This window comes from Sapajus apella, unplaced genomic scaffold (genome assembly GCF_009761245.1).
Source record: "Sapajus apella isolate SASKATOON/1434 unplaced genomic scaffold, GSC_monkey_1.0 scaffold18, whole genome shotgun sequence".
NCBI classification, from domain to species: Eukaryota; Metazoa; Chordata; class Mammalia; order Primates; family Cebidae; genus Sapajus; species Sapajus apella.
In genome coordinates this window covers 5,785,546-5,806,924 of record NW_022436958.1, presented here as the reverse complement: position 1 = coordinate 5,806,924, position 21,379 = coordinate 5,785,546, and the positions used below count along the sequence as shown (strand labels likewise).

The following is a 21,379-nucleotide window of genomic DNA, read 5'->3' as shown; positions in this document are numbered from 1 at the left end:
TGTGTGTGTGTGTGTGTGTGTGTGTGTGTGTGTGTGTGTGTGTGTGTTGGCTGATTACCTGGCCAACTTTTTTTTTTCTTTATTTTCCTTTTCTTCTACTGAAGCAGAAGAGAAATTCTGTTTCCATCTGGTCACTGGGACAGTTCAGCCTACAGCACAGCATCATAAATTCTGGGCCTAAATCAGAGGAACACTAGAAAACAATATTTCAAATTCCCTTTTGCTCCTGCACTGAATATTCATTATAGAAATACATTTCTTCCTCAAAATAGAGGAGTCTTTCCTAGCTGCCTAGTATTGTTTAGCTGCCATCTAATATGAATATAAATGGACCAGGTTAATGAAAACCTGCTGAGGCCATCTATTAGGTAAAGTCAACAGTAACAAAGTCCTCCCAGTAATTACTTACTCACTCTCTTTCTTGACCATTAGTTTTCCTGTCTTTTATTTCAGAAGTCAGTTCTCTAAGTCTGTCTAGTACTCCATTCTTAGAAATGCCAGAACATCAGTAAATTGTTGGCTTCCTCCAGAGGAAATTAAATTATATTACATTTGCTCATAGAATGTATCTTTTGTCCCCCTGTAAGTCTCATGTGGCCCTGATGATATGCCTCATTAAAAAAACTCACTGTAATAGAGAGGAGACTCCCTGAAAGGTGAGGAAATCAAGAATACACCCTTCCTTTTTATATGATGGACTCCAGCTGAATGCAAATTAACTCAGAATCAAACTGCCACAAAGGGTTTATTTATTCTTAATTGATGGCTAAAACTTTTCTTAGAAATTAATATTTTGTATCACATTTTGACACAAACTTGGATGCCAGAGATTGGTATCACATTGCCAGTTTTAGTCTCAAAAATAATTATGGGATTTGCAAAGATAAGAGCAAAATCCCTGCTTATTGATGTCAGCTACCCAAATCTATACCACTATTATCTAACTTTGTATTTCTTAGTTTATTTGCAGTTGACTCCAATTGTACCTAATCATTTTCCCTAAGAACCAGGTTGTAAAACTGAAATACAAACTGATTTTGAGAAAGAAAGAATCCTCCATGACAAATATGTTTATATTGTCAAATATATCTATATCTATATCTATCTATCTATCTATCTATCTATCTATAAATTCATAGATGTAATTCCTTTTGTGGATTTGGTATATTTTCTCTTGTAAAATTACAATTAACTTGAACATATGGGCATCTGTACCACAGCATGGACTAAAAATTCTAAGGAACATAATTAATTGGAATACCAAGAAGCAGCATGCTTGTAAAGCACAATAAAATTCCAGATAATTTTAACCTAATTTATGTTCTAAGTGTTTGAAAGATGAAGATTACTGAAAAAGCAGTTGGAAGTCCAACTTATGCCTTCAAGCTATGTATTGAAATTCATTGATACAGCAATTCTTGTAAAAGCATAAATCAAACTTATAAAGTAGGAAAGAATATAGCTAAATAATAATGAGATATTTTATTCTACATTACTATGTTTGCCTTGTGAAAGACACATAATCTTTTTAAAATTAAAATCTTCCAAGTATTTACAAGAGTAGATAATGCTTTTAATATCCTCATATTTTATATTTATTGTAGCTATCAGAAATCCTATAGAAAATTTACATTTCAATTTTTTTATACTAGAAGAAATAATATTTTTGTAAATTTTCATAGCTTGTTTAAAAATAAGTCAGCTGACTGGTGTTTATTCTATCCTAAAATAGATATTTGTAAGGCAGAAAACTCTGCTGGCTTAAAATTTAAATGTGTACTAAATTAAACCTTTATTAAGGAATTTTTTTTTTATTTTATTGTACTTTAAGTTCTGGGGTACATGTGCAGATCATGCAGGATTGTTGCATAGGCACATACATGGCAATGTGGTTTGCTGCCTCCATTCGCCATCACCTATATCTGGCATTTCTCCCATGTTATCCCCCCCCACCCTTCCTACCCACCCCCGCTGTCCCTCCCTTAGCCCCCTTAACAGACTCCAGTGTGTGATGCTCCCCTCCCTATGTCCATGTGTTATTGTTCAACACCCACCTATGAGTGAGAACATGCAGTGTTTGATTTTCTGTTCTTGTGTCAGTTTGCTAAGAATGATTGTGTCCAGATTCATCCAGGTCCCTACAAAGGACATCATGAACTCATCATTTTTTATGGCTGCATAGTATTCCATGGTGTATATGTACCACATTTTCCTTGTCCAGTCTATCATCGATGGGCATTTGGGTTGGTTCCAGGTCTTTGCTATTGTAAACAGCACTGCTATGAACATAAGTGTGCATATGTCTTGTTAGTAGAATGATTTATAATCCTTTGGGTACATACCCAGTAATGGGATTGCTTGGTCAAATGAAATTCTATTTCTAGGTCCTTGAGGAAGTGCCACACTGTCTTCTACAATGGTTAAGCTAGTTTACTCTCCCACCAACAGTGTAAAAGTGTTCCTATTTCTCCACATCCTCACCAGCATCTGTTGTCTCCAGGTTTTTTAATGATTGTCAGTCTAACTGGCGTGAGGTGGTATCTCAGTGTGGTTTTGATTTGCTTTGCTCTAATAATCAGTGATGATGAGCATTTTTTCCTATGTTTGTTGGCCTCATATGTGTCTTCTTTTGAAAAGTGTCTGTTCATATCCTTTGCCCACTTTTGGATGGGTTTGTTTGTTTTTTTTTCTTGTAAATCTGTTTTAGTTCTTTGTAGATTCTGAATATTAGCCCTTTGTCAGATGGGTAGATTGCTAGAATTTTTTCTCATTCTGTTGGTTTCCAGTTCACTCTAATGATTGTTTCTTTTGCTGTACAGAAGCTCTGGAGTTTAATTAGGTCCCACTTGTCTATTTTGGCTTTTGTTGCCAATGCTTTTTGTGTTTTAGTCAATTTTCTAAGTTATGATAAAAAAACAAAAATTCCATCACTAATTAGTCATTAATAAAAGAGAAGAAAATAGCCTATTATCTCAGATTAAATCTGGCTTTTAAAGATCTTGAACTGTTTATTATGAGTTGTTTCTCTAAACAATTGCCCTTATACACACAAAACACAATAAATCAATAGTGATACATTTTTGCTACAAAGTGATAGCTACACTCTAAAGGATATAAATTATGTATCTGTTTATAATTGATGTGTATAGATTGTTTTCTTCCTTATCTACATATGCAGAATGGAGTTTGTTTGTGTTTTCTGTAGCCATGCCATTAGCGGACACAGGGTAATGTTTTGAGGCCGAGTAACCTGAATTAGAATCCTAAATCTGCTTCTTATTAGCTAGTCTACCTTGGATAAATTACCAATCATTTTGTATTTTCCTTATCTATAAAAGGGAATTCCTCCTTGTTTCGATTATATTGTGAGGAATAGTAATGATATATGCCAAATACCCAGAATGGTGATTAGCACAAATTAATTTTATTTGTACAATACATGCTAACGTGACTTCCAAGACCAGGGGAAAACAATGACAACAATGATAACAGAAGTGAGTATTCATAACATCTGTGATTCAGCCAGGAAATTCCTTAGGGAAAAGTTAGGTGTCAAAATAATTCAGTATTTTCTTTTCTGGTGCAAACTATAAGATAAAAGCATGGCCATGTAGCAAATTCAATAAGAATGTAGATAATTAATTTATAAGAAATTTGAAACCATTCATCTTTAAAGTCAGAATGTTTGGCTTCCTTGTCTCAAAGTTTTTATGAAATATAATTGGATAATGATTATAAAGTCAGATTTTTATTAGGAGTAAATAGCCTATTAATTTTATCTAGCTTGTTTTCAATTTGGCGAACCATGTTGTCCAAACTGTGGCATCTCTGATGATGACAAAATAGCACAAAAGTGCAAGGCAGAGTTTTGTAGAGTGTTTTTACCCATTTGCCCAAAATGAACATTAGGAGTTATTATTGCATTTAATCAAAGGTGGAGTGTGGGTTTTTATATTTTTAGGATTACACATTTTATCTTTCTTAGTCTTTCTGTTGCTTATAACAGAATATCTGAAATCATATAATTTAGGAATAATATAATTTATTGATTGCAGTTTTAGAGAAGTCTCCCATTGAGGGGCTGCAGCAGGTGAGAGCCTTCTTGCTGGTGGAAACTTTCCGAAGAGCCTTAAGACAGTTCAGAGTATCACAGGGCTTGGGGACTGAGCATAACATTGCCAGCTCAGGTCTGTCTTCCTCTTCCAATAAAGCCACCCGTTCTCCTCCTGTGATAACTCATTAATCCTTTTATCTACCGATGGATTAACCTTTTTATTAAGGCAGAGCTCTCATGATCCAATCACCTCTTAAAGGCATCATCTCTTAATCATGCCACATTGGGAATTAAGTTTCAATACAAGTTGTGAAGGAGACATTCAAACCATAAGATTGTCTATATTGGGAAAATATGAATGATTTGTCTGAAAGCATAGCAGAAGCTCTTTTCTCCCCAGATTCAGAAAGAAACAATACGGCATAATAGACCAACTGTGAGCTTTGATGATAGTAGCCCACTGATGACAACTACCATAGTCATCTATAAGACCATTAGATATTACTACAGTTTCCTATAAAACAACTGTAGGCAGGGTGTGGTCGCTCTCACCTATAATCCCAGCATTTGGGAGGCTGAGGCTGGTGGGTCATCTGAGGTCAGGAATTCGAGACCAGCCTGACCAACATGGAGAAACCCCATCTCAACTAAAAATAAAAAATTAGCCAGGTGTGGTGGTACATGCCTGTAATCCCAGCTACTCAGGAGGCTGAGGCAGGAGAATCCCTTGAACCTGGGAAGCGAAGGTTGTAGTGAGCTGAGATCACAACATTGCACTACAAGCTGGGCAACAAGAGCAAAACTCCATCTCAAAAAAAAATAATAATAAAATTGTAATAAAATATGTATCATAAACCATTGTTAGAACTAGCTAAAGTATGCCTATATAACACACAGCAATCTCGGGGACACAGGGATAGTCTACAACATGTATAATTAATTATTAACATTGTACTGAGCCAAACATTTATATTTTATTACTTCCTTTATACCTCATATATAAGCACAGTACAATATGACACATGACATATATTTATGTTATCAATGAAAGTGAGTTATAATGAGTTTTTGAGCTTTATGAACCTTTATTTTAAAATAGTAATAAACATTTTAGGGTCTGAAAATTAGATATAGAGCATTGCATCTATGAGAGATTATTAAGAAAATATGTAATTACCTCAATTGAAAGTTCAGAGGGTAACAAACTTGATATGAACTTTAAAAATACATATCTTAGTAATTTTTACTTGCTTCTAGGTATAACTGAATTATTCTGCATTTGTTTTCCATAACATGTGTTGTTTATCTGAGAAATTTTCTGGATAAATGCAATGTATGTACTTGAATGTTTTACAGTGCTGTTCCAACTGGAAACTGCTATATGTCCTATTTGTTTTATATATGAAAATACTCTCTGAAGAATTTATGGACCAAGAAAAAGCATATTGTATTAGTTTTCTATTTCTAGGGGCTGAAATCAACCTGCTAACTTATTTCTTTCAGAGGCCGCAGGAAGGAATCTATTCCTTGTATTTTTCAGCTTCTAGAGGCTGCCAGCATTCCTTGGCTTGTGCCACATCACTTCAATCTCTGCTTCTGTCATCACATTGCTTCTCTTTGCCTGACCTTTCTACATCCCTGTTATAAGAATCCTTATGATTACATTGGGCTCACCTAGATAATCCAGGATAATCTTCTCATAATAAAATCTTTAACTTAATCTCGTTTCCCAAAATTTTTTCCCATTAAGGTAACATTCACAGGCTCCAGATATTAAGATGTGTACTTATTTGAGGGTGAGCATTACTCAGTTTAGTATTGTCCACCCACTGACCTCCAAGAATTTACACCTATCCACATGCAAAATATATTAAAACCATCTCAACATTCATAAAAGCCTCATTCCATTAAAACACCAACTTAAAGTCCAAAGTCTCATCTAAATTTTGTCAGATCAAAAGTACCAAATATAATAATCTAAATCATGTAATTCAGGTATAGTTGAGAATCTTGCATGATATATCCTAGGACAAAATTTCACCCCATCTGTAGACTGATGAAACTAGAAAACAAATTGTCTACACTTGAAATACAATGAATGGTGTGACAGGAATGATATATAAGTTATAGATATTCCTATTTTTAAAAAGAAAAGGAGAAAGGAAACAAAAGGAAAAACAAAAAGGAGTTATTGGTCCCAAGCAAATTTAGATATATAACTTTGTAGAAATACACATAAAACTCCATTAAGTTTCAAGACCTTGGAATAATCCTGTGTGGCTCTTGCCTCCACCATCTGGGAGTGCAGCTCTGTCTGCCCTTTTTTCCTTGAAAGGTAGGTGTGCTTGCAGCTGAGTGGTTCTATTAGACTTTTCCCTCCTTGTATAATTTTGAGAGTCTGACAGCCTTCTTTCATTCTGTCCTATCTGTGTCTCGTTCAATTCAAGCTGGCAGTGTTCCTGCTGATGAAACATGCTTAAGAATCTCTTGGCTCCCTCATGTGTATCACAAAGATTTGCTCCATTAGTCAAGAGGCTCCTCCAAAGAGCTTTCCTAAATAATCCTTTCTTTCTTCCTGGTTTCTGCTGAGATGGAGTCCTCTCTGTTCTTGAGTACTCTGCAGTTTTTATCCTTTTAAGGCACTAACAAAGGTTGTAGAACCACATCTTTGGCTTTCTAGTCTAAAGCACATTCTCCTGTAGCTCCTAATTTTAGCATATTTTGCAATCAAGATAAGCTGATAATTTAACAGATCATAAAATATTGGTTCCTTGTTGCTAAACACTTCCTTCAATTTGTCTCTTTTCTTTCGCATTTTACAATAGGTAGCAAAAGGAAACCAAGCCCACCTTTAACTCTTTGCCTGAAAATCTGGTAAATACACAAGTTCACAGCTTACATGTTTTGTTTCCACTTATAACTGTAGGGCACAATTCAGCTGTTTCCTGCCGCTATGTAACAAGGGTCCATTATCCCCTAGTTTTAAATAACATGTCCCTAATTTCCTTCTGAGCTTTCAGCAGCAGCACATTTAAAATCTATATTTTCACCAACATTCTGTTTATGATAATTTAGGTTTTCTGTAAGATGATGTAAGTTTCCTGTACCATGCTCCTCAGTTTCTTCTAAGCCCTCACAAGCAATGCCTTTAATATTCAGTTTTCTACTAACAGCCTGTTCAAAGAAATGGAGACTTTTAAAATCCTGTTCCTCAAAATTAGTTCAGCGTTTTCCCATTGCCAAATTCTTAAGCAGCTTCTACAGGTTTAGTATTTGTTATAACAGCACCCCAATTCCAGTACCAAAATCTGTATTAAGTTCCTACTGTTGGTGTTTAAGCTTAAAGTATCATTAGAACTAGTGCATTCTGGAGGCTCCAGGAGAGACTTTTCACCTCATGCTTTTCAGCTTCTAGCGCCTGCCTGCATTCCTTGGCTTGTGTTCACATCACACATGCAAGGTGCAAAGACCAGCAAGAGCTTCTTCTCCACATTTAGAGATAATTTTAAGTAGATTCTATGCACCAAACACTGAATCTATTCACAAAATAAAAGAGAGGAGCACAGTAATGTCAAGTTTATTATTATTCATATTATGAATCTTAAATAAGAAAGAGATTTCTAAATACAAAAAAAAAAAAAGCCTCTCAAAATTCTTTTATATTTCGAAGAGTCTAACATTATCCTAAGGCACAGATAAGCAGTCCTTTTGTTCAGCGTCCCAGTAAATATTTTATCCAATCAACTAAGTTATGTAAGAAAACCATTCTATCCCCAAATGCCTAAGCAGATTGTATTCAATTATATTTATCATTTTAAAAGTACACATGCACTCGAAAAGTTTCCTGATCATTCAGTCTTTTTCCAACATGGGTATGGAGCCTGGTGATATGAAAGTTAAGGTAAAGGTTTGCACTTGTTCAGCAGACGTATATTTTGTAAAGGGAATATTATTAGAGCTGAACCAAAATAGAACTACTGTATTCATAGAATATTCTTTTTCTCATACCTCATTTAATTCCTGACTGTCAGGTCAATTGTTACTATTACATATTAACAGGGTAATTATAAGACCAATTGCTTGGTGCTCCCCTAGAAATCCTTTTTTTGGCCATTTATTTTTAATTTTCCTGACATCCTCTTCTCTGATATTTTTTAAATAGTTCTTCTGACAAATTAAGCAGTACACATAAGTAATGCTAGTTAACAAAGACTTGGGCTAAGAAAAATTGCAAATATGAATGCACTTTTTCATTGGCATCCCATCTCTAGCATTCCAGTCCATCACCATCTCCATTTTCTATGTCCCTAAACTCAAACGGACACCCAGTGCTGTCAAGGCACCCAGTTGAACATACACATATTTTCCCCATCTTACTTTTCTCTTATTTCACTTTGATTCACTTTTGCTTCTAAATTCTTTCTGTCTCTGAACCTGAAAGGAAGCAACCTAGTTAAAGCAAGAATTGAGAGTACAAAGACAGTGATGTCAAAGAGATGTTAATCCTCCACACCGTCTGGCCGCGTTGAGGATATTTCTCTTTGTGTAGTAGAAAACTGGAAATAGCTGGGTCTATTCAAACTCTTCTTTCCCAAATTCTATTGAAGTGAAGAATAGAAAATTTAGAAATAGTAGGACTTAGGAGATAATTTAATTTAATCCACTACTTTTGTGACAAGGATATCCAGAGAAATTCAGGGACTTGCCCAGGATAATGCCAGGACTAGAATTTGACCTTAGTGACTCAATCAGGTATTCTTTTGGCTGCATTTTATATCCTTAGTCAAGTTAAGAATAAAATAAACTTTGTTCTGGCATTTCACCTTGCTGTCTTAGATGATTTCTTTCCTAAGTCTCACCTTCAAGAAATCCAGACGTCATGTGGATCAGCAGAATGCATTTAGTAACAAATCTTAATACTCTAAAAATGAAGCACATATAAACTAACAGGAAAAAATCAAAGAAATTATTGAATGATAAACCATAAATTATGGAAATTGACATATTTTTCTCCTAGATAATTTGGAAAACTCTAGGATTGATTTATTGTTGTGTTAGCCAGGTTCTCATATTACTTAGCCTTTCTGAGACTTGTTTATCTTGATTTATTTTTATTTACCACAAAAATTCACAATGCATTAAAGTGTGTGTGTGTGTGTGTGTGTGTGTGTGTGTGTATTTTTTTTTTTTTGAGACAAGCTCTTGCTGTATCACCCAGGCTGGAGTGCAATGGTGATCATAGCTCACAGCAGCCTCAACTTCCTTGGCACAAACAACCCTTCCACCTCAGCCTCCAAGGAGCTGGTACTGCAGGCAAATGCTACCACACCTGGCTAATTTTTTATATCTTTTTGTTGGGACAGTTTCCCCATGTTGCTGAGGCTGGTCTTGAACTCTTGAGCTCAAACCATCCACCAACTCATCTTCTCAAAGGGCTGGATTACAGGCATAAGCCACTGACCCCGGCCAATAATATTTTTAAGATTATGAAAGTTTCTGTTTGTCTTAGATGACTGAGTTTGTAACAAAATATAGTGCACCATTTTCTTACAGTTAAGCTCAGCATTTAAATATTTGAATAGAAACACATTAAGAAAAAACACTATCCCAATCTTCTCAAACCACTAGATTATTTTTTTGATAAAATGTATTAGTCACTGCTACCAGTATTTCTTTCATAATTGGGCAGATTGATAACACCATAGATTCAAATGCCTCTGCAACACTTCCCAGAAATTTTGCAACTTTTCTCTATTGAGCTCTCAGTCTCATTTTCTGCAAATACTGTTTCATAGCTTCTCTACCATCCTCCGATTGCAGACTGTCCCTTCTGTTCCCTCTATTTTTGTGGATGTGCCTCATACTTTCATAGAGTCCTAAGTTGAAAATACTTTTTTCTGCATCTGTACCAATCTTATCTTTTCATCTTGCAATATAGTGGGAGAAATATACACCCTGGTAATGACTGCAATTTTACATTTCACTTCAGAAGTCACATTGGGAAGAATTCCATTTCTTCCAGTGTTCCCAAGGACTTCTTTTTGGGAAGAAGTTCTCCTCTTCTTTTTCCCCTTTATTTGCTTAACTTTCTTTTCTATATTAGCACAAATTATTCTTCTTATAATCCACACATATTCTAGATTTTTATATTTAAAGCATATACTTTTATATTTAAAGCAATAACTTCTTTCTTGACTTCACAAATTCTTCAGCTGTCTATAATATTTTCCTGTTTTTTACCATCAGACTTCTTGAAAGTGTTTGCTACAAACACCGTCTCCACCTAATTCTGATTCAAAATTCTCAAAGTTTAAAATATTATGAACTATCTTCAATATATTGAAAAGCAAAGAGAATAATATAATACATAGCTATATGCTCACATTCCCCAGGTTTAATTATGTTGATATTTTGTGAAATTTTCTTAGGCTCTTTTCTCCTAAAGAAATATTATATCACACATATGGCTAAAGTTCACCTCATTTAATTCATTCTTTCATTCCCAAGGTTGATTATTATCATAAGATAGATATATATGTTTTCCACCCTAATATTTATAATTTATAATATTTGTATCTATTCATAAATAATATATAATCTTTTAATCTCATATCTATATAAAAGCATAATTTATGTTTTATTATATCTACATAAGTTATATCAAAGTATTATACTTTTGTACTTTATGTTAATACATGCAAATCTAGTTTGTTTGTGTTACCATTAGTATTCCAAAACATGAATATATCAAAATTTATTTATCCATTCACAAGTTGATGGATATTTAGTTTTCATTCATATAAGCAGTCCTACAATGTGCACACTTATTTATATTTCTTTGCTTAAATAAAAGTATTTATTTAGAAGAGGGGTTGGTAGCCTGAAGGTACAGAATCTTCAACCTTACTAGAGATAGATAGTCAAAGTGGTTTTCAAAGAAGTTAAAACAATTTAAACTCCTATTATCAGAACATGGATACGTTTTCATTCTCCATATACTTAAATAATATTCATTTTAATCAGACTTTTAAATATTTATTTGAAGAGTATATAATGGTTTCCATATTTGTTATGTATTACTGCATAACAAATTTACCCCAAATTTAAATGACTTGAAATAGAAGGATTTATCTTACAATGTATGTGGATCACGATTCCAGGCTTGGTCTAAATGTGTATGTCTGTCTCAAGTTCTTTCATAGGGTGCAATTAAGAACTTAGCTGTGGCTGGGATCTTGTCTAAAGGTTCTATTGGGGAAGATTCACTCATTCTTACTCATGTGGTTATTAGCAGGATTCAGTTTCTAATGCCCGTTATAGTGAGGGTCTCAGATTCTCATTGGCTATTGGAAAGAGGCCTCCCTCAGTTCTTTGCCACAAGCACCATTCTATAGGGCAGCTAACAGTATGACAGCTGATTACATTCAAAGCAAGCAAGAGAGTTAGAAAGCATGAGCAAGACAAAAGTCACAGCCTTTTGGTAACCTTATCTCAGAAAAAGATTCTTGATACTGTTCTTCATATTTTATTCAGTAGTAGCACGTTACTAGGTCCATCCACATACAAGGAGCCGGAGTTTCACAGAAGCATAAATACCAGGGAGTGGGTATCATCTAAAGCCATCTTAGAAGCTGCCTACCACAGTATTTCATTGTATCACTGTCACATTTTTCTAACTATTATTTTGACATTTTTTCATATGTTTTTAGCATTAAGATTCCTGTTTTGTGAATTACTCATTGATATTTTTTTCTACTTTTCTATTGAATAATGTTTGTTTTATTCTTAATATGTAGATATTCTTTGTATATTCTGAATACTAGTTTTGGTTAGTTTTATAAGTTAGAGCCTATTCATTCTTCAACCAACTTGAATTTGATATACTTAAACTTCCATTTCTTCTATCCCCATTGCCAAAACCATGCTTGTTAGGTCATCATTGATTTTCTTATTGTCAAATTCAATGAATGCTTTTCAGATCTCATCTTAATTGACTTGTTGGCAACACGCAATATAGATGAATAGTTCCATTCATTTATCATTAAAACATACTTTTTTAAAAATTTCAACTCTATGTCGTATATACTATTTGTTCTTGACTTTCCTGACAGTATCGTATATTGGTTTTTCACCTTACATGATAGATATTTGGCAGACTCTTGTTGGTATTTCTAGTTACTTCACCTCAAAATATCTATATTCATTAAGATTATAGCTTATATTCTTTTCCTAGTGATTTTGTTTGGTGTTGTGGATAAACACTGATTATGATGTCAATAATTCTGAGGTTCATATTCCTTTAACTATATCACCAATCTTCTTTTACTATGTAATGCGTTCACTTGGTTATCTCACAAACCTCTCAGTCTTTATAGTAGGCCTGCATTTGAAATTTTGATCATCCTTACTCCTCAATTGCCTGAAGGTCACAAATATCATCTTCTTTCATCCAGTGGGATATTGGAAAACAGGAAATATCTATTACATTTCCTTGTCCCTGTATCAAGTCCGGTGTATACCACCTACTCAAACCTCCTGTATTCATATATACCTCTCCCTCTCTACAGCTGTCAGTTTAGCCAAACTATCTGCTTCTCTTCCCCAGGCTAGGTTAGGGTCTCCCATTTCCATTTTGCTTATGTTTCGTTTTTAAGAAAAAGAAAAAAATATTTAAAACTCATAGCAAGTGTTTTTAGTCTAAAAGTAATGGCATAACTCTCTGTAATAACATTCCCAAAGATTTCTGTAGCACTTTGTATGAGATTTTAAATCCTCAATGATTGAACTTCAGTGACAAACTTTGCACAATAGGGTTTAACATAGTTTTCTTGCCTAATCAGTTTCCTGCCTCAGATTCCCCTCATTCGATTTCTCCAACCACACTGGGTTTCTCTCTTTTTCTGTAAAATTCCAAACGACTTTCAGGCTCAATTTTTTGAAACTTAAATTTCTTTGCTTATGAAGAAATTTTCCTGTGTAATTTGTATTCATTCTTCAGGTATCAGTTGAAATATCACTTCCTCAAGAAGTTGTTTCCTTCTTTTCCAGCCTGGACTAAATATTCTAGGGTCTTTTTCCATAATATTATTTAGTTTTCTTTGATAAGAGTTATCACAATTTTAATAGTATAATAATCTATAGTTATTTTGTAATTATTTGGTTAATAACTGTATCATCCACAGTCTATAGTTATATGAAATCCAAACTCATATCTCTAGTAGTTTTGCATCCCTATAAATTCTAGAATATTGCTTGGCCCATAGTTGGAACTTAATTAATATTTATTCAATAAATTGCTGAACCTACTGCTAGTTCTAGCTCCACAGGAGCTTTTAATCCCATTGGTACAAAATTAAAGAGGAATACAAAATTGAAAACTAAAATGTGAGCCACAGTCATTAAGAATACTCTAAGGGGAAGTTTCGTAACCTCACTAGCCATCCATTTCCTCATTATTAAATGAAGGGTTTAACCTAGATCAAGTCAAAGATCATTTGCACCTCTAAAATTAAACAATCCTAACTGCTGGCTCAGGAAGAAAGAAAAATCAATGTGCTCTAAGAACTGAAGGAAAATTTCATAAGGAAATTTTGATGATAAAAGCTATAATTAATGGGGAAGAAATGGAAATTAACATAGGTATTCTGAGATGGTGAGATCAACCAGATGCCTAAAGTAAAGGACTATTTTGGATTTCAGTGGGAGAGATGATTTAACATGTAGCCATTCTGTAAGGCACCTATAAATGAGGACAAGGTTTTGGAATTGATTAGAAGCCACAAGACGTTGTAGGATTTTGAGCTATGGTGCAACATGACTGTGCATTATTTTAAAAATAAAATTATTTTCTATACACATGTATTGATTTTTGACTATGTAATGGGCACTGCTAGACACTGGGGATACAAACATGCATCAGCCATGATTCCTGCCTCTGTGTCCCTCAAAAGAGTGGGGTGGTAGTCTTTAAAAAAATGAGTAATATAATATTACATTACAAAAAGTATATCAAAAAATATATAACAACTAAAAATACAATCCATTCATAAGTATTTCACAATAAAAGGCAGCTTTATATGGTGGAGACATCATCTTTAATGTACGTACCCTTTGCAGAAACAAGACCACTTCTAAGAATGTAGCCATTTTGGGGAGATGTGGGTAAACTTCAAATAACTTATAATCTCACTAACTTTATCTGTTGATAGAAACTCTCCAAACCTCATTTTCTTTATGTGTTAAAAACTAAAATAACAGGTTGGTATAAAGATTAGAGGCATAAATGTTACAAATGTTGGAAACACATCATTATACAAATGGAATCTAAGAGTATAATAAAGTGAATTCATGAAGAAATTATTCAAAATTTAATCAAGGCTGTAAGAACTATTGCTTTCTCATTCTTGGAAAAAAATTACTCAGATTCCGAACTTCTACCAAAACAAATATATATACATACGTGTGTGTGTGTGTATCACCAGATTTATATATATATATATCTATATATACATATATATATATGTAAGTATATACCAGATAAATTTAAAATAGAAGCTAGCATTTGAATACTTTTAAGTATACTACATGTATTAACTCATTTAAATCTTACAAAAGCCCTGTAGGATAGGTACTATCATTAGCCCCATTTTAAATGCAAAAGTACTAGGGCACTAAGAGGTTAATAAGCTTTCCCAAGGTGATCCAGATTATTAAAATTAAAGCCTGATGCCTCTGGATGGTGAACATGACCTCTTACTACTCTATTCTACAAACTATATATAATTGTATTGAAATTCTACAAAGATTGGGTTAAATATACAAGCTTAGCAATAGTACATGAAAATTATTTTTATAACTTTGAGTTGAGGGGAAAAAAAATACAACTCCCTAAAGAAAGAACCCAAGCCACAAAGGTACTTTAAAAAAGCAAAAATCTAAGAATGGAAATAAATGTTTGCAGTACATTTAGTACACAATGTCTTATTATTAATATACAAAGAGTTTCCATAAATCGATCAGAAATAAAAGCAAAATGTCACTAAACAAATTTAAGAATTCTCAGCCATAAGTGAGTGGAAATGCAAATCAAAACAAAAAGATACCACTAACAAAAAGAAAATGTTAATAGTAGCCAGTGTTGTTGAGGACACTAAAACATATTATTCGTATGTTTATAAATTGCCACATGCTTTCAAAAAGGCAATTTCTAGTATCTATCAATATGTCTAATGTACATGTCCTTTGATAAAGCAAATTCTTTTCTAGAAATCTACTTACTGCAATGTAGTGATTAAGAACTTCGGTTTCAGAAATAACTGGAGGCAAGTTCCTGCTATTCCATTTTTATATGTGTACCCTTGAAGTTCTTCATTTTTGTAAGCCTGAAATTACTCGTTTGAAAACAAGATAGCAATAGGAAAATTGCCTCACAGGGTTATTCTGTAGATTACATGAAACCATGCATGTAATGCAATTTACACATTTTAGGAGTTGATAAATATTTAATAGTGTGATTATTATTAATTATACTATAGATATGTCTCAAGTGTGAAGGAATAACTTTATAAGAATGTTTATTATACTCTAATAACTTCTATTAATAGTATTGAATGCAATCTTGAAATCACTGCAATTATCTTTGTACAATTGTGGCAAATAAATTGGTCTTAAGAAGACAGGAGATAGGGAAATGCTGCTCTCTGTGACTAATGTCACATATGCAATGGACGAAGATTCAGAAAATTAGTATTGGTCAACGGGCAAGTATTAAAATGGCTATTAATACATACATTTAATTCTAAAGCATTAAATGTTTGTTGAAACATTGAGATTCATAAAGAAAAAGTCAAATCTTCTCTCTAAATGAAAATTGTGTTGGGTTGATATTTCAAAACATGCGTATTTTATTTTAGAGAACTATATAACATGTCCATGTTAATGAATAAAGTAGTGGAATATGATTAGGCAATAGTGTGCTATGGAGACTCAGATGTACTATTAAGAATGGAGGAAATGGATTTAAACTTATGGAAGTTAGTTTGAATGCCAACCTGAATGAGGTGTGCCCATGGATTGACCAAAGCTTCTGCATTTGATACATTCTGCTTCATATTTTCATCAAAGAACTAGGGGAGGTATGATTTCTAAATTTGCAGCTCTCACAAAATTGCATTGGTCATCCCATATACCCCATAAATATATATATACCTACTGTGTATTCACAGTGATTAATAATTTTTTTTAAAAATTTAATTACAGTGGACTATTTAGGTAGATGATGTAGTTGAGATTTGAAGTGATCTAGGGCACTACATTAGAATCAACAAAATTCTATTTAACAAAGAGAACTTTTTGTAAATTGCTTTAAGTTCAAAATATAAATTACACAATTACAGAATTTCATCTAAAAAACTATTATTATACACAAAAATGTGGCCCCAAATTGTGATGCAACTGTTAAAAAAAATTTTTACATCATTTTACCAATGTATGGCTCTTTACAGTGTTCAGTTATTGCATTCTATTTTGGACAACACATTTTAACAGAAACATTGTCATATTGAAATATGCCCAGAGGACATATGAAAATCCTACAGATTTAAGAGTTGGGGGAGCTAGGAATGTTTCTTTAGCAAAAGGGAAATTGAGGGAAGACACAAGTCTATTCAAATGTGAAGATTTTTCTTGTAGAATAGGAGACAAAATTGCTATACCTAGCTTCGAGGGCAGTTGAAAGCTGCAGGGAGGTGAAATTCATTTCAGAGCAGACTTTCTCACAATTAGAGGTATTCAACATTGCAGTCAACTTTTTTTAGTATTAAAATCCTCTGAGCTGGAAGCGCTTAAGTGAACAGTACGATAACTGCCTTCAGGATTGTGGAAGAGACTGTTTATAGGGAAGAATGGATTAAATTACTTCTAAGATTTCATTTTAAAAAAGGAACATGGTGAAATGGAAAGAATGCCAATCTTGAAGGCAGAAGACATCCAAGTCAAACTTACTGTAACATTTATCTCTGTTTTAAGGTGCTTTAACTTACAGTGATGTATGAGATTGTTTTTAGGGTAGGGGAAATTGTTAGTTATATCCATAGGAGACTTCTCAGCACAAGCCTGTGAGGTCAGGGCTTTGTAGAGTGGTACAGTAGGACTGCCTTCAACATGGGCAAGAAAAGGAATTCCAGAGAAAGGAAACCATCACCATGAACACAAATTATTCCACTGTCATGTCTCCAGTTACATTGGTTTAAAGTTCTATTCAATTCCCATTAGATATGTATTAGAGATTTTGTAATTTTTTACAGTGCATAATAGGATCACAGGCACAAAAAGAAAATTGTCATTTGATTTATTCTCACATTTCAGTCATCATTTGTCGATTTAATGTTTTATTCCCTAGTCATTCCACATGTTAAGCTTCTCTGTAGGACATTGTTCATGCCTCCCAGGTTCAGAAAAAATAGAATCGATGTGCTGACTTGCAATGTTTTTGCAAACCAGATTACATAAATCTAGGTATAGCCAACTTTTCATGAGACCCAAACATTATAATTTCAGTCCTGCAATCACAAAGGATTTGTTTTATGTGATTTTCTAACCTCTGTTTCAAGAAAGAGCTCAAAAGACTAGAAATAGCATAGAATAGGCTAAATGTGAACTGGAAGTACCTCCATCTATCTCCTAATTACTTCTCCCCTTTGTGAACACTCTGGATTACTGCACAAAGTCCTGGGACCCTCAAGGTCTCCCACTAAATCAGAAATGCTACTGAGTGCTTACTGTGGTGAGGAGTGTAACTCTTCCTCAGATAAAGTACCTTGCTGTTGCTTTCCTTTCCTCAAGGAGACTCTGGCCATTGCTATCTAGTTGTGTATAGTAAAAGCTGCCTAAGATCTTGAAACACTTGGAATCTTGAAAATTTGGGGTTAGAATATTAGTATTTTCCGAAAGCCCCTCACCCTTCCAGATGAGGTTAGGTCCTTGCTCATTTTATGCTCCCACCTTATACCTTTGTTTTTTAGCACTGATCACGACTAGATTTTATTAATTGTTTATATCAATATATTTTCTAATATCTGCCTCCCTGGATATAGAGAGTGTTTTGTGGAGACAAGACACTCAGTTGTTCTGGTCCAATGCTAAACCTCCAAGATACATTCCAGTGCCTGGCATATGAGAGACATAGGAGATCTTCAATGAGTATTTACTGAATGAATACATAGCATTTTGTTTGTTGAAAAAAAAGTTGGATGGGCTAACAAAGGATCTGTATGTTTGCTGATATCATTCATTTTATGTATTTTTTATTACCTATTTTATGCCAGATAATGTACTAGATGATAGGCTCACAAAATTACATAAGTCTTTGCTTCCACCTACTCTGAGTGATGGTTTAAGGTCAGATTTAGTATCAGAAAAAAATCTGGAAGAATGCAATGGTATGTTGATGTTAATTAGTTGTACCTCATTGCCCTTTCTCCAACTCCGACACCACCAACCCCCAATCCTCACCCTTAGCCATTGTGAGGTATAAGTACTCCCCAGTATTCTTGCCTTAGATAAGGATAATTCCAGGCTTAACTTATGTTTCAGAGCTCACCAGTGGAATCAGACTGACACCACCCTCTGCAGACTTTGCCTGAGTTCCGTCATTGCTTGGCGTTTTCCCCTTCCCTACTTTGCCTCCTCTACTCCCTGGCTGTCACCCAAGGGAAAACTTCCTCAAACATTTGCACATGAACTCTGATCTCATGATTTACCTCTAGGGAATCTGACCTTAGACCAACTTTTTCTAGCCCTATTCGCAATATCTTGATGACTATTCTATTCTTAGTTGCTCTGGAATCAGCAGTTATGAATAAAATCTTTGTTTCTCAAGGATTATTTTAATTCAAGAACTAGATTCACCTTTGAAATCCTTGCCTTAATCCCTTTAAATCCCAGATATTTCTATATGCACTAGTCTTTGCAAAATTAGATTAGGGTGTACTAAAATTCATTTTTTCTGAAATGAAAAGGTCTCAAACTTTTCTGGGAACAAAGGCTGAACTAACCATAGCACATAATATGATATATTTTAATCTAATGAAGATAACTTTTAGGAGTCCAATTATGAATAGATTTGAAAAGTAATAATTTTGAGAAAATATATAATTGTACCACTCCAGATGTTCTCCGTGAGAGTTTTAAGCAGAATATGGCAAATTTGTAAATCTGAGACAAGAATAATAACCCGTTAAGGCTGAACTTACAAACTTCACAATTACTTTCAATGGGTAACTAAGTGCCAAAAGTTTCAAAGTTAAGGATTTATTTTTTATTTCACTGCACAGACAAGCTTTACTTTCCATTAGAATGTATTTATTGTTTTGATATGTCTAAACCTCTGATTTTACCAGATAAGTCTTCTCTCCACCCAAAACGTAAAATTCATACTAGACTGTAACCTTATTAGGCAAGATATTAAAATTCCATATACCATCTCTGTCTGATCCATCTTATCGGGCCCTCCTCACACCCCTGTACTCATCTACTTTCCCCCAACCGAGGTCTGCAAATGACTTGAAAAGTGAAATGTGAAAAGCGAAAATGACCATACCTGTGGTATCAAGTTTTATAAAATTCTCCCTTCAATCCACTTACCTAATTTTCTTCCTGATTATAGAGAATTTTATACATTTTAAAAATTATTTTTATACACAATTAATATGTGATATTAAAACATAATTTGCTCGTTTATTGATTGATTTCATAACAAATATCCTTTGAACACCTGCTTGGTTCCAGGGGCAGTGGTGCTAGGTGGTGGGCTAAAGAGATTAATTAGACACTGGCGCCCTCAAGGAGCTCAAGTTCTAATGAAGAGGCTGAGGGTTATAAAAAACAGATTAAATCAGAAAAAAAAATAGAAATGTGTGCAGTCTACAGACCTGTTATTTATTCATTGAAAAATACATTGAGGTTTTTTCACTTCACTTATTAATGCTGCTCAACAAAAGAATGACAATGAAAACATGGCATTTTTTTAAAAATCCAATAAATGTGTGTGGAATATAATGCAGAAGTAGCAAGCTTGAAATAGCTACCCTCTTTCGTCTGGGAATTGGTTCTCAGGCTTTATTGTTAAGTTTGGCCTGATTGTCATCGTGCAAATGAATAATTGGGATGAAAAGTAGCAAGTCTTGCAGTGGGGACAGAAATAGCATGCATTGAAGACCAAAAGACAGTAGAATTTCTTCCCTCCCTAGAGGGAGGCTTCCCAGAGGAAGGTCTTGATTTGGAACTTGCAGTGAATTAATTTTCTAGGGAAGCCATAACAAAGCACCATAGTCTGGGTGGCTAAAATCATAGAAATTTATTTGCTATCATTTCTGGAGGCTAGACCTCAGAGATCAAGGTGTCAATGTTAATTTCTTCTGAGGCCTTTCTGTTGAGATGGCAGTCTTCTCTCTGTCTTCACATGATGTCCCCTCTGTGTATTGGTTTACTAATCTCTTTTATAGACACCAACCATATTGGATTAGGGTACAATCTAGTGACCCCATTTACTTTAAATTACCCCTTCAAAGCACCCATATCCAAATACAGTCATATTCTGAGGTTCTTGTGGTTAGAACTTAAATATATGAATTTTGGGAGAGCACAAACTAACCTATGACATTCATGATATTAAAACAGGAGAGTTCCCTGACCCCATCACAAGACATGCCACAGGGTTACTGCTTGTCTGTTTGGTTGCTGCATGCTCAAAACCCTTGTGAGATCGGGAGCACACAGATGGGCAGGTGCAGGAGTGAGGGCAAGCACTTTTGGGCTCCAGCCCAATGGTAGCATCTGCAGGTGGATGCCTGCAACTCCCAAAGCCCCAGTGGGCTTGCTATGGCACTCCTTTAGCTCTGCCATCCACAGATGACTTAAGTATTAACCAGCTCAGTGCCTTCTTGGTACCTGATCCTTGTCCTGCCTCCAGGAAGAATCAGGTTATACATGTACTTGAAGGACAGTGAATGCAGGGGTTTTGTTGAGTGGTGGAGGTGGCTCTCAGTGGGATGGGTGGGGAGCTGGAAAGAGGATGGAGTGGGAAGCTGATACTCCCCTGGATTTTGGCCATCTCACAGTCACCAGACTATCCACAGCCAAACTCCTCTCAATGTTTAGACATTCCTTCTCTTTACTGTTTTTCTGCCACACTGTCTTTCTGTTCCTCTGCTCTGCTGCTCATCTGCTAATCTGCTCGTGGAGACTGAGGTTTGGGGTTTATATGGGTATAGGATAGAGAGGCATGGTGGGCCAAATGGCAACATTTGGGCATAAAAACAGGAATGC

General features: G+C 34.6%; 1 protein-coding gene and 1 long non-coding RNA gene across 3 annotated transcripts in view; both read left to right on the top strand.

Moving 5' to 3' along the window:
- The window catches only part of LRP1B (LDL receptor related protein 1B), a 1,894,725-nt gene that overhangs the window by 458,691 nt on the left and 1,414,655 nt on the right, over positions 1–21,379 (top strand). The gene's annotated exons all lie outside the window — the stretch shown is intronic.
- LOC116556878 lies at positions 1,409–15,874 on the top strand. The gene is made up of 3 exons (XR_004271213.1): positions 1,409–1,420; positions 2,394–2,396; positions 15,074–15,874. It is a non-coding gene; the product is annotated as an uncharacterized LOC116556878 (long non-coding RNA).